Here is a 14,536-nt window from a genome sequence, read left to right on the forward strand (position 1 = left end):
AAGCAGCGTCCTAGCTTTGATCAACTGCAGAGCTGCGGTCTTTGGCATATTTTGGGGTATTTTGACTTCACAGGGCGCCTTTTGTTCCAGACTTTTAGGCCTTATATTTCGCCATCACTATTATTTTTATAATACTAAGAGTTATAATTAAGATATTAACTGCGAACTCGATCGTCACCGTCGGAATGCCTATTTCAGTATTTTGCCACTAAGTGCCCTTCGGGATCTTAGTCCTTTGAAGTTCGCTCATCATCTCCTGTGACTTACAAAATTGCGCCTCCTCTGAAACGTTTTGCGCCTTTGGCTTTATGAGGAACTCCGCTTTGGACTATCGGATATACTCATATTTTTGCATTTGGATAACGACGTAACTTTGTCGTTGGGCCGCACAACAATGTGGTTCGTCAAGGGCTAGAATCCTCCTTTTACGGCGCCCTAGCAACAGCGCCCTTATGATTGTTGGTATATGTTGGCAATATGGTGCAACTTTACACTTAATCTAAATTACAAATCTAGATTTTCAATAGCTGGATTAATTCCCGACTCCTCTCGCCATTTTGTGATATGTGCGCGCCCACGCAATGTATAATTTTTTGTATGGATTTTTCCACATTCTCGATTTTGGCGCCCCCTTACCATGTGGCGCCTAGAGCGGCCGCTCCACTCGCTCTACCCTTAATCCGGCCCTGGTGGCAAGTGCGTTTAAACAACAACTTTCCCTCTTGTAAAACAAATAACTATCAGTCAATGTTTGGTCACAAGTTTTACTGCCGACGCGACGTCGCATACCTCTAGCTATCTTTGTACGAATAAGTAACCTATCAGTTCATTATTTATGACAAGCGATAAAATATTACTTTACGGTTGGAAAAGTTGGAAACAACACATACCCATTACGTTACAGAAAAAGTTTACAGAATTAAATACGTTGCCAGTAAAAATGTCCATTCGTTTTATCTTTTTTAATTTTTCGGGTTCTGTAGTCAAAATAGCTAAAACACTGAACCCTTGTGTCCGTATGTATGTCACAGTATTTTTTTTTTATTGAAAAGGGGCATTGTGTCAAAATAATTTCAGTAATTTTAATATTCAAAGAAGGAAATAAGGATTACGGATGCATGAAAGGAAATTTGCGACGTCGTACATTTTCACATTGAAGAAAATATATTCTATAAAATATAGGGAAAAATGTACTCAGAAGTCTTCAGTTATTACTTTTAATTTTAATATAAAAGCGTAGTCTAATGAGCAATTCCCGAAAAATAAATATAAAATAAATAAATATTATAGGACATTCTTACACAGATTGACTGAGGCCCACGGTAAGCTCAAGAAGGCTTGTGTTGTGGGTACTCAGACAACGATATATATAATATATAAATACTTATATACATAGAAAACATCCATGACTCAGGAACAAATATCTGTGCTCATCACACAAATAAATGCCCTTACCGGGATTCGAACCCGGGACCGCGGCGCAGCAGGCAGGGTCACTACTGACTGCGCCAGACCGGTCGTCAAAAAGTATGTAAATTTCGCTCACGTCTCCGATTTTGATAAAAATTGGTAGGCTGATAGAGTCCATGATGCTGAGTAAGATCCACTAGGTTTCTCAAAATGTCCTAGATTTCTATACATTTTCGATAACAAAAGAGGACAGTTTCATACAAAATAACCTACGATATTTTGGGAAACTTAGTGGATCTTGCTCAGAATCATCGACTCTATCAGCTTACAAATTTTTGGGAATCGCTGTAATATTTTTTGAGGGACGAACATAATGAAGGTTGAAATTTTAAAGTCTTTCCCAGTAAAATTAAAACACAATTTATAACACTATACTGCTATAATACTTAAAATTGTAAATATGTCGAAATAATTTACGGATCCTTTTTATATACGTATACCTGTATTCCCATAAAGGATAGGCAGAGCACATGACATGCAACTGCTCGAGTTTCAGGGACACTCTTAGCAATAGGCTAGTTTCCTACTAGTGAAATCAGTTTCTTTTTAAGAACTGTCAAAACGATTTTCTACTTAATATATTATGGAATTACTATGGAATACTGAGGAGTGACGTCACGCTCAGTTCATTTACATAAAGTAAATATACCTATTTATTTTTTTTAAATTATAAATGGGCTTACAAATAAAGTTATTAAATTAAGTTTAGAATTAGAATACTTACAGGCGAGGTCACAAGGATAGAAAGAAAATGTCTAATTGCATAGAATAGCTAGTTATTACGGCAATTCATTTTTTCTTGTTATGTGTCGAGTCGTATTTATTGCCTTGTCTACCATACGTTAGGTATTACTGCCTATTACGTAACGTAACTGTAGTTTAGAGGTATAAAGATGCGTAATAGTGTGTTTGTGTGTGATTAGTTTTTTTTTTATTCAATAAGTAGGTATTTTTCAGTACATATGTTGTTTTTTTTTCCGCATTAGTTCGCAAAGCAGTACATTTCTTGTCAGGTCGACATTTCAAAGGGCCATAATTATCATATATCGTACTGAAAAACATCGTAGAATACATGCGTGGAAGAATCATAACTCGAGTCAATTTAAAACACTCCTTTCGGTCGTGTTTTAATTTATCGCCACTCTTTTCGAATCTCCTCTTTTCTGCACTCGTATCGTATTGTACTACTAAGAAGAACGACGCATTATTAAACTACAACATAATTTATTTAAATTAATTTCCATAGAGTACCTACCTAATTATTTTTTCCCCTCACTAGCTCGGATTTTATCCACTAGTGGGTAAAGTAATTTGACCTTGAATAAAGTCAAATTAACTGCTTTAAAATTGATAAAAGTAAGTGAATCTAGTAATAAAGATGATTTACCACCTGTGGAAATAGTGGAAGCAGTGATAAACGCATTTTTTGCGTTGTAGTTTCCTCGCTATAGTAAGGGGAAAAGTTTTATGTTACACTCGGGGGCAAATGTATTTTACTTCTCGTGTGTTAAAAAACTCGCAAGTTCAGGATTATATTCTCGAACCACTCGCTTCGCTCGTGGTTCAACTATAGAATCCTTTCACTAGCTCGTTTTTCAATTCCACACTCGGCGTTAAAATACAACTTTGCCCCCTTGTATAACAAATAACTATTAAAATCGGGACTAACTATTAACTAACTAATCGCGTATAACTACATATTAAACTGACCTCCAACGTTTCAAGGACAGCGTTGTCCGTTGTCCCCGTGGTCTCGTGTGTAGTTATACGCGATTAAGTCCCGATTTTAAAAATAATTATGTGTAATAATCGTGAAAGTTTAAATCAGTACCTACCTAGTCTGTAAGTATTTTTTTTGATGAATACTTTTGCATGTTAAATTTTATCTTGTTTTGTAATGTTTTGAAAAGAAGTGGCCCGCCGAGTTTCTTGCCGGTCCCTTAGTGGATACCCACCTCCCAACTGAGGGGGGACTGAAATCTTCTCGAGGCTGAGGCGTAGGGTTAGAGCCGGCGTAGCTTTATTTGACGTTCATATGCGCATTGTAATATGCCTACTTGAAAAATAAATATTTCATTTTCATTTTTTTTCACTATATCGCGCGACCATGCTATCGGTGCTGCTGGCCCAAAACTGTCACGCTTTTATATATTGCAGTGTCATGTCCGGTTGTCCGGGAACTACCATACACGTTTAGAATATTTTGAAATAAAGTAATATTCACTGGAGACATCGATTTTCTCCCAAATTTTATATACCTACCTGTAAACAATGGGACCCTTGTAATCTATGACGTAAAAACGAACTCACTGATAATTTCTCAATTCAACACCCATCCACATCATTATATACCTACCTTTTTTTATTTTCTTTTCAATATAATGTAAAATACCCTATAATGGAGGTGATGCCATTATGGACGAAAAAACACAAATACTTCAAAATAAATATCTAAAATTAATTTCTAAAAACTGATGGCATTGAACAATAAACAAGAGTCATAGAGCTACTTAATTTTGAATTACGAAACCAACATTTACAAGAAACAATCATATGTTGTAATAACCTAAACTAATTTTATTATGGTATATAAAATTGACTCATTGAGTATCAATGGGCTTTAAAAGTAAAATTTTAAGTTTATTTCACTGTCCATAATGGGGGATCCATTACTGGAGAACTGCTGTCCATGATTGGAGAAATAACACCTCGTTTTAATTTGCTAACTATGAAGAAACCAATAGGAGTATATATTCTGCAATACGGTTGAAATGTAAAAGAAAGTAGAATTTTTACATGTATCAGTGAAATATCAAAAATAGGCCAAATTTATCTTAAACTGTCCATGATTGTGTCCGTTACCTTATTTACCAAAATACTTAATCTAATCAACCAATTCCTTGAAATCATAAGTCAACTTAGGCGGGAGTCACCCTTGCGTTCGCCGCCCTCTCTTTAATCCTAAGATTCCCAAGGAAACCTCCATGACGTCTCGGCCATCCTGTTTTTGCGTCTCGATATTCAATAATCAATAGTTGACTGGTAGAGAATGCCTTAAGGCATGAAGTCCGCCATTTGTACAATTTTATGTCGTGCAATAAAGTCTAAATAAATAAATAAAATATTACTCTTCTTTTTAACTTTAGTCTTCATTATTCCCAAATAACGATCTCAAATCATCGCTAATATAATACTATTTTTTAGCTAATAATCTTAAATCACTTTAAGTGATATTCCAAATTTATTGTTATTCCCATCATTACTGTTCAAAATTGCGATGGTGTCGAAGCGTCTTGCCTCTGGTATATGGAAGGCATCTTATATACCTACCTACCTACCAACATAGGTTACTTACAAATAGGTGCAAATATTGGAATAACTAAGTATATAGGTATTATTGTACACATTACACATGTTTACATTAACTGACTAATTAATAACCCTTTTCATACATGAGTTTTAAATCAGTCTATTCCACATTTTGTTGCGAAAACTTAGCCAATTATGAAAACATTTCTAAAATGTCGAGAGGATCAAGGTTGTCCAGGTAACAGAAAATCATCCCAAATAAACGCCCAAGTTTTGAACAGGCCACAAATTGCTTTTGGCGATTTACAAACAGCCATCAACTTAATTTGCCTGCGGCTTTAACCCTTGTTGAGGGTTTATTATGCTTATTGATCTCGCTAGAGATTATGCCGATATCGCACCAACGTGGAAGGTGGGTTTCGTCATTGCCAAACTAAACTAGAGTTGGGCAGATGATGTTGCTAGCCAGATTGATGGCAGATAAATTAAGAATATTAAAATATTCATGGAATGGTGTTTTTGAATGTAAGAAGCGCCTGGCATCCGTTGGCTTGTTGGGTGTATGATATCAGTAAAATCAAAAATGGCATTCTTTGGCTCATTGAGTGGATAATATCAGGAAGATTGCAGGCTTCTGCCGGCGTATCATGCTTCCAATTTTACCACTTGTCCACGTGGATAAGACAACTGTCACTCTCACACTGACATACTTGCCAAAGCGTGACGGATGCTTTATCCACGTGGATAAATGATAAAATTGGAATTATAATACGCCGGCTGGATGATATGAGCTTAGGACAGAGACAAGTGGCATACTGGAAGACAGTTTCTGCTTAGCAGTGGCCGCTGAAATGGGTGATGTGATTGAAATATTTGAATATAATCATATTCCATTTGAAAAGTTGTTTTGTAGGGTGAAAACATATTTTCAAACATGCAATGAAATATTGTCTTTACGTTCCTTAAAATGGGCTGGGAAGTATCGCTTTTTGGGCGCAACAACTCGAGAGGACTGTAAAGGGATTTCATATTATTTTTTAGGCCTAGGCCTGCAAAGTAATTTTTTTTTATAAAATATTGTCCTTTAGAGCATTTTTTTTATTTCATTGTATGTTTGAGAAAAGCACTATACATGCCTCGGCGTGAAAACGGATTCCCGGCCTCGTATCCCTATCCGGCCTCGCTCGCACGCTCGCTCGGCATATACCCACTTTGCCGGAAATCCTCATTTTCCCGGCCTCTGATGTAATGTACTATTACAATATATTCTTTGTAAGTTCTAGGCCAATTTTTTCGATTTTGAATTTGGAACTTTCTTTTATTTCTATAAGAGTTAAAAACTCGAATTTCATTTGTACTTGTACAAGTACGCGGGGACAGTAGGTTAATTCTGATGTGTGCTGGTGTATTGCTGGTCAATAATAAATTCGAACTTCTAAAGCCAATAACAACATCCGAATTTATGTGTATGTCAGTTATCTATGAACAATAAACAATGCATGCATAATAACATTAATAACATATCTTGTTGTGTATTGTCTATTTGGCTCGAAGTGCCGGTCACGTTGCAGCTCACGCCTTGAGGACGGGTGCATCAGTGTTGTCAGTTTTCCGTGTTTGGCCGCTTTTCCAGGAGTGACGGGACACGGAACTGCAACAGTATGAATTATTATTTCTCATATAAATTTTGAATGCGAGCGAAGCGAGTGTATTAGAGTTAGAGTGCTTGTACAGTCAACGGCAATAAAGAAGGGCACAAAAAGAAGGGTGCAAAAAGTTAATATTAGGTCCCGGGAAACGTGAATTTTCGAGTTTTCATACGCTTTTATTTCGCATTATAATAAAATAGAATAGGGATGACGACTACATAAAAAAACCGGCCAAGTGCGAGTCGGACTCGCGCACCGAGGGTTCCGTTCCGTACAAACCTGCAAGGTTTACAATTATTAAAAAAAATATATTATGTGATGTAACTAAAAATTTATGGTTTTCGTAATTTTTCCTTTATCTATGCTATAAGACGTTGCTTCGTACCAAATTTCAAGATTCTGAGTTCACGGGAAGCACCCTGTAGGTTTTGATTCCCTTGCAAGTGTCGAAAATTTGCGGCATAAACGGCTGTATCTTTTGATTGCGTTGGCTTAGAAGTTTGATTTTTTCACAGCTTCAAGGGACAGTAGACCTGAGTAATTGATATAAATTTCAGCTTCATACCTCCACGCGTTCCTGAGAAAAAGGGTCTTGACAGACGGACGGACGGACGGACAGACGGACAACAAAGTGATCCTATAAGGGTTCCGTTTTTTCCTTTTGAAGTACGGAACCCTAAAAATGACATTCTGTTTAGTCCTATTTGAAATATTTGGTCACACCACGCCCAAGCTACCGAAGTAACTGTAAAGGTGTAAACATCATACCTTGTGCACAAGCATTACACAACGCTTTTAGTTTAAAAACAAAATGCGAATTACGTGAAACTTGACATTGACATTTACGTACCTAATATATCTATTTGTGTCTGGTACCTACTCGCTAGGTATAAATTTAGATATATTTATCCATACTAGCTAGACAGACTAGACCTAGGTCATCAAAACATGCTTTAGCTGACATAAAACTTGAAAACTTTAAGTGCGTTTTCACATTATCTGATGCGATATGCGTATGTAGGACCGATAACCGATATTATATAAATTAGAGGCGCCATCTTTGATAGTTGCCTTTGACATTCTTCCTTCTAAAGGAGCAGTTTTTTCGCATTTTCTATTCCTTTACCTGGTATCACAGCGGCCTGTTCACCACTGACACAGATAATTGACCATTACTAAGCTTTAATTCAATGACACACGGACTACAATTCGTCAGACACAAGTTGTTTTTACAAACAGATGCACATCTCACACATTCACACATTATCAGTGTACTGTCAAGGTAATAAATATAGATGCGGAAAACGTGCCAAAAATATGTATACACGACTTTATTGCATAAACATTAAGGTTGTGCATACATATCTTTAGCATTTTGTTCGCAACTATATTTAATACCTGTACTTCCACCCAGCGGTATCAACTGCCCAGCGGAGCTTGATTCCCGATTACGTACAATTGTAAGAGACCCTCAAGTCAAAATTATACTAGTTCAGTTTTCTCAAAGTCGGCAGCGGAATATAAGCTGTCCGGAAGTATGCACACAGTTGTAGACTGCAGTTACACCGTTTTTGCTCTGTGACAGTTGCGGGCTAGAATCTGTTTACATCTAGAGTGCCGGCAAACACCGGTAACTTAGTTCTGAAATGGCGTAAGTTATTTTGAGTAAATATGCAATTACGGCGTTGCATTCTGTAGCAGGCAAGTTCACTCATATGAGTCAATTCAAGCGCACACTGATATTAGAACGATATCCGAAAGATGTAATTCTGTTACTGTGCGTCTCTCACGTGCGACAACTACGGGCAAGCAGGAGCAAATTGCACGATATCCGAATGACATTATTCAGGTGTCTAATGCCAAAAGTTTAACTCAGAATTGGCCTATTTGTCTTTAAACTTGACTTGATGAAATGGCTTTTTTCCACGTGTGCTCCAGTCGGTCTATGAGACTGCAATATGCAGTTTACCAGGATGTCCCAGGGCTAAGATGGACGGCTATCTATCTTCTGTCACCATGTCTGTCACGTGTCTGTCACATTCAAAGTGCATAAGTGACGCATGAGATGATAAGTGACAAAAACAGGACTTGTCGAAACTGACGATTTGAAGATGTTAAACTTTTGTGAGACATAATACAAATACGGATGTACTCACGTTATTATATCGCGATTGGCGACATATTTAGAGTCATATTAGAGACCCAACATCAGACATGTCCGCGGCGACTACACTCCGTGCACTTAAAATGTGTACTTACCTAACAAAAATAGACATTTATGATATGAGAGTGCGTGTTCAGATATTTTGAACATCTCGGCCGTTCAGATATATCCAATGAAGATATAATAACAATATGACAGCTAGGAGATCAATCACAGGAAACTATATAAGTTTAGTATCGAATTCCCACATCGGAACTCGAGCACGAGGCATTGAAAATGTTATTACAAGTCCTAAGTAGTAAGTGCGGTTGGAGCCGCAACTTATATACCTACCCAAGATGCCATAATGATTGTATAGAAACGTGGATTGGATAATTATGTTAGGGAGCCGATTGTACAGTCAACGAATTGGAACCCTAGGCCACTCTACAACCATTTCAAAATGACAAGCAGTAAGAGATTTCTTACAATCTGAGTTTTAACGTCACTATGACATAGTTCAAGAGTGGCCTAGAGTTCGAATTGGTTGACTGTAGTTCCAAAAACACTTTCTAACTCGTTTTCGACAGAAACTGAAGTTCTTACGGAGATTGCCATACCTAGAAATAATTATTTAAATAAATTTAAGAAAACCTTAAAAATTATAAGTATAGCTAAAACTTCCTCAAAAATCATTATATTCATAGGCGAAAACCGCATGAAAATCCGTTCAGTAGTATTTGAGTTTATCGCGAACACACATAAACACGCAGATAGACACGGCGAGCGACTTTGTTTAATAAGGTGTAGTAAAAGAGATAAAATGGTATTAGACTAATGATTCACTATTTTGAAGCTGCCAGTACTTTGAAGCGGGCTATGAAATCGTAGATGAGAAGACCGCCTAGATTGACATTCAAATCACGCGAAGACAAAAAATGTTGATTGACATGGTAGCAAAAAACACAGTTGGGCCGACTATTCTTTTTTTTTGTTACATTAGAATAAGAGTTGAGTGGGATAAAATATATATTTTGGTAAGAATAAATAAGAAAGCTCACAATGAGAAAGAAATTATTGACTGTAACAAACCTTAAATAAAATAACTGTGTTTATGTACATATGTAGCTATATAACAGGCCTCTATAACAGATGATTCAAGCAGTATCCTTGTGACACACGTTCGTGGCTGTATAGCCCAATTCGAGAGAGGATTCCTCGTCCGCACACACGGCAGGTGTATGCATAGAGTATATTGAATAGTATTGCTCCCCCAGATATGGGCGGGGGTTAGGGCCTGCTCGTGCTCGTGACGCCTCATGTATTTATCATTTAAGCAGGAGAACCAGGCATTGTAACATATGTAGCTATAACCAGGGGCGGCTCACTCCGCGATTCTATCGCTGTGCTACAAGTACATGCCGGCGGCCGCTGGTTCGCGGCCTAATCAGGGGTGGCGCGCGTTCTCACGGATCTAATCTAGGCGACGAACGCACGTTTGCACATTTTATTGTTATTTTACGTCGCGAGTTTTTTTTTAAAGGTTCATATGCGATGTCCGCGTGAGGAATGGCTAACAACGCTAACGAAAGAGAGCCATTCGTTCTATTTACAACTTAGGAACACGTGAATCAGTAAGAGAACTCTTCAAAGAAATTAATATCTTAACTGTAGCTTCCCAATACATTTATGACAGTATAATTTATGTTGTTAAGAATTTAGACTGTTTCACTAAGAATTCTGATATCCATAATTATAACACTAGAAACAAAAATAAGCTTGCCATAAAGAAGTTTCGTGTCCGTAAAGTACAGAAGTCATTTGTTGGGCAATGCATTCATTTTTATAATAAGTTACCAGACCTGACACTGCTTTGAGATTATCCCTCCCAGCTCTTAAGAACTACTTAAAAAAATCATTGATGTTAAAGAGTCGAGGACTATTTGACAGACAAACATGCATGGCCCGAACCAGAAACTACAAAAAACTAATAGCAATTAAAATAATTGTATTATGTATAGAGGACACAGTTCAGATAAGAAAGCACATCAAATATTTTATGTTGTGTAGGTAAATTACATATTTAATGACATTGAGATTCATATTATCTTTTTCTTCTGTGACAATTTGATATGTTTTCTCTGAAGAAGAACGACGTATTATTAAGCAATAATATAATTTATTGAAATTAATTTCCATAGAGTACCTAGTCTGTTCATATTCTTTGATGAATACTTTTGCATGTTAAATTGTATCTTGTTATTTAATGCATGTTAATTATGATGTAATGTTTTGAAAAGAAGTTGCCCGCCGAGTTTCTTGCCGGTCCCATAGCGGATACCCCCCTCCCGACTGAGGGGGGACTGAAATCTTCTCGAGGCTGAGGCGTAGGGTTAGAGCCGGCGTAGCTTTATTTGACGTTCATATGCGCATTGTAATATGCCTACTTGAAAAATAAATATTTCATTTTCATTTTCAACAATGCTAAGTTAAATAGACATCATGAATAAAATATGTACCATAGGACATTCTTACACAGATCTAGGTACTATTGATTAAGTCCCACGGAAAAGTTCAATAAGGCTTGTGATGTTGGAACACTTGGAACTTAAACCAAAATACTGTATATATACCTAGAAAGTACCCAAGACTTAAATATAAATAGTATAATAAAATTTTATCTGAGTAATTAATTCGTTTTAATCCATAATAGGCAACCCTATAATCCGACGCTGAGCACGTGCGGCTGGTTTCTTTGTAAAAATTTTGTAGGCATTTAAAAAGGCGGCATTTCGTGAACATCAAAGCAGTGGGCCTTCTGTACTTGTACTATTATATATTCTGTGCTATAACTAAACAGATTTTGATGGTTTTGAATGAAATCGTACAGAATAGGAGGGACTTATATTAATGAACAAAGTCTATCGACAATAAACAAACAAAAAGTTTCGTTCTAAAGATAATCCATACTAATCCATACTATCCATCCATACTAATATTATAAATGCGAAAGTAACTCTGTCTGTCTGTCTGTCTGTCTGTCTGTTACACTTTCCCGCTTAAACCACGCAACCGATTTTGATGAAATTTGGAACAGACAATCTTTAGACCCTGAGACAGAACATAGGCTACTTTTTATTTCGAAAAAAAGGGATGAAGGGGTTGAAAAGAGGTTGAAAGTTTGTATGGGATTTCTTAATTTTAAAAGATAAAACCATGAAACTTTATATTTTAGCACTTGATTAGAAATCATTGAACATCTTGATAACGGATAGGGATAGGGATAGGGATAGGGATAGGGATAGGGATAGGGATAGGGATAGGGATAGGGATAGGGATAGGGATAGGGATAGGGATAGGGATAGGGATAGGGATAGGGATAGGGATAGGGATAGGGATTGGGATTGGGATTGGGATAGGGATAGGGATAGCGATAGCGATAGCGATAGCGATAGCGATAGCGATAGCGATAGCGATAGCGATAGCGATAGCGATAGCGATAGCGATAGCGATAGCGATAGCGATAGCGATAGCGATAGCGATAGCGATAGCGATAGCGATACGGAGACGGATAATATGGGTATCGTCAGAGGGATACGGATAATCGGTCGGCGATCTCTTACAATCAATGTGCTCTAAGACGATCGTTGTTTGCTTGCTTGAAGATTACGTTTGCGATAAGTATAAGCAAAATGTAAAAAAAAATTAAGGGATAATAGAAAAAAGTACTTTTGTGGGATGTTTATAAAGGTTTCCCCAGCGTATATAGAATTACCTACGCTGTGGTCGATGTGTAATATTTCTACAATCATTGCAAGCAAAAGTATTATGTGCAATCGAAATAATCGCAGATAAATATACCTACAGAGAAACCTAAGGATCCAAATGAACATCTTAATGAATACTTTTATTACGCGGGCGAAGCCGCGGGTAAAAGCTAGTTAATAATAATATCCATGCGTTGATTACATGTAGATGTTAAACTTTCGTGGAATATATTTTAAATATTCAATTAAAACGGTTATATTCATGGACACACAAATTTATTAGTGTGAGAGACCCTTAAGAATAACATTCAAGTTAGTGTCAAGTGATTGACGGCACATGTCAAAACAAATAACATTAGGAATTGGTAAAGGCTGTGACACACGTGTTTAGCAATTTTAATAGCTCGATAACCGCATTAGAGAAATTAATTGTATTTGATGTAATGAAGATTCATTAACCTTAAAGTTAACGGAATTCAATAAAAACAGGGTGTAGATAATTCTCGTACCGGCTAACGGGTCTAGTGGTCAGGACATAAGCCGCGTAGAATTTAGGGTTCGATCTCCGGGCCACCGGGCCTTTTCTTTCGTGTACGACATCTATTTTCAGTCTATAGCCACCATATGACTCTATAAATATGTCTCTAAAGCAATATAATAAACGTGAGTGTAGTACTCACGTGTTTTTTTCAATATCCCGGCGTTCCGTTAAATTGTATCTTCTAAAAATACCGGGGCAGCTGACTTCTTTCCGGGATTGAGGGTTGGAGTGAGGAGCCAAGGCCGTGTCGCGAAGAATTAATCAATACTATTATATTTACTTTAGCCCTGAAGACAACTCGTAAGTTAATTACGTAGTAGTAATAATTAATGATAATTGCTCGCCTGAAAAACTTGAAGAACGGAATTTATATTGAATTATTTAACGTGAATATAATACATTATTCTGTAAAGAAATTATAACGAGCAGAAAGACTTTTTGTATGTTTTCATGACAATTATTATGTAATTTCAGCATTTTAATAATGAGAGCGTAATTTCTATTGTATTAGGAGAGGCATTTTTGCGGTATAATGGGACACTTTTCTGGACACTTTTTGCAAAAAAAGATGGAAGTTATATATAATTTATTTATTTTATTTATTATACTTAAAATTTGCTACTACATATTTCGTTTTTTTCTTCAAGCCATAAATAATGAGGTCTCTCATATATTACGTCCCTAATGAGGGATAACAGGATAAGAGTTTCAAATGATTCACGGTTGTATTAGATTTTGTTTCATTAGACTTATATTGACTGGGATATAGACCGTAATTACTTTTTGATTTTTGCAAATTGTCTACGCACCTGATAACAGTGATAACTTACTAAGATTCAGTAGCATTTATTTTGTTTTTAAATTTCGTCACTACTTTGAAAACATCTCGTAACTCACGCTGCTCCTCAAAGTTAAAACGCAGTAAGTCTATATGCATTCCATACATACTTACTGCAATTTTCTTTTCATTGACAGGCGAAGATACAAGTTTTAGTTTCGCCATGTCTGTCTGTCTGTCCGTCCGTCCGTCCGTCCGTCCGTCCGTCCGTCCGTCCGTCCGTCCGTCCGTCCGCGGATAATCTCAGTAACCGTTAGCACTAGAAAGCTGAAATTTGGTACCAATATGTATATCAATCACTCCAACAAAGTGCAAAAATAAAAAATGGAAAAAAAATGTTTTATTAGGGTACCCCCCCTACATGTAAAGTGGGGGCTGATTTTTTTTTTCATTCCAACCCCAACGTGTGATATATTGTTGGATAGGTATTTAAAAATGAATAAGGGTTTACTAAGATCGTTTTTTGATAATATTAATGTTTTCGGAAATAATCGCTCCTAAAGGAAAAAAAAGTGCGTCCCCCCCCCTCTAACTTTTGAACCATATGTTTAAAAAATATGAAAAAAATCACAAAAGTAGAACTTTATAAATACTTTCTAGGAAAATTGTTTTAAACTTGATAGGTTCAGTAGTTTTTGAAAAAAATAAGGAAAACTACGGAACCCTACACTGAGCGTGGCCCGACACGCTCTTGGCCGGTTTTTTTAAAAGTAGTGACGATTTGTAACTCTCGATATAAAGGCTGACCTCTTTATTTCGCGAGTTCAAAATTTAAAAACAAAATAAATGCTACTGAATCTTAGTAAGAAACGTACCTAC

Source organism: Leguminivora glycinivorella, chromosome 10 (genome assembly GCF_023078275.1).
Source record: "Leguminivora glycinivorella isolate SPB_JAAS2020 chromosome 10, LegGlyc_1.1, whole genome shotgun sequence".
NCBI classification, from domain to species: domain Eukaryota; kingdom Metazoa; phylum Arthropoda; class Insecta; order Lepidoptera; family Tortricidae; genus Leguminivora; species Leguminivora glycinivorella.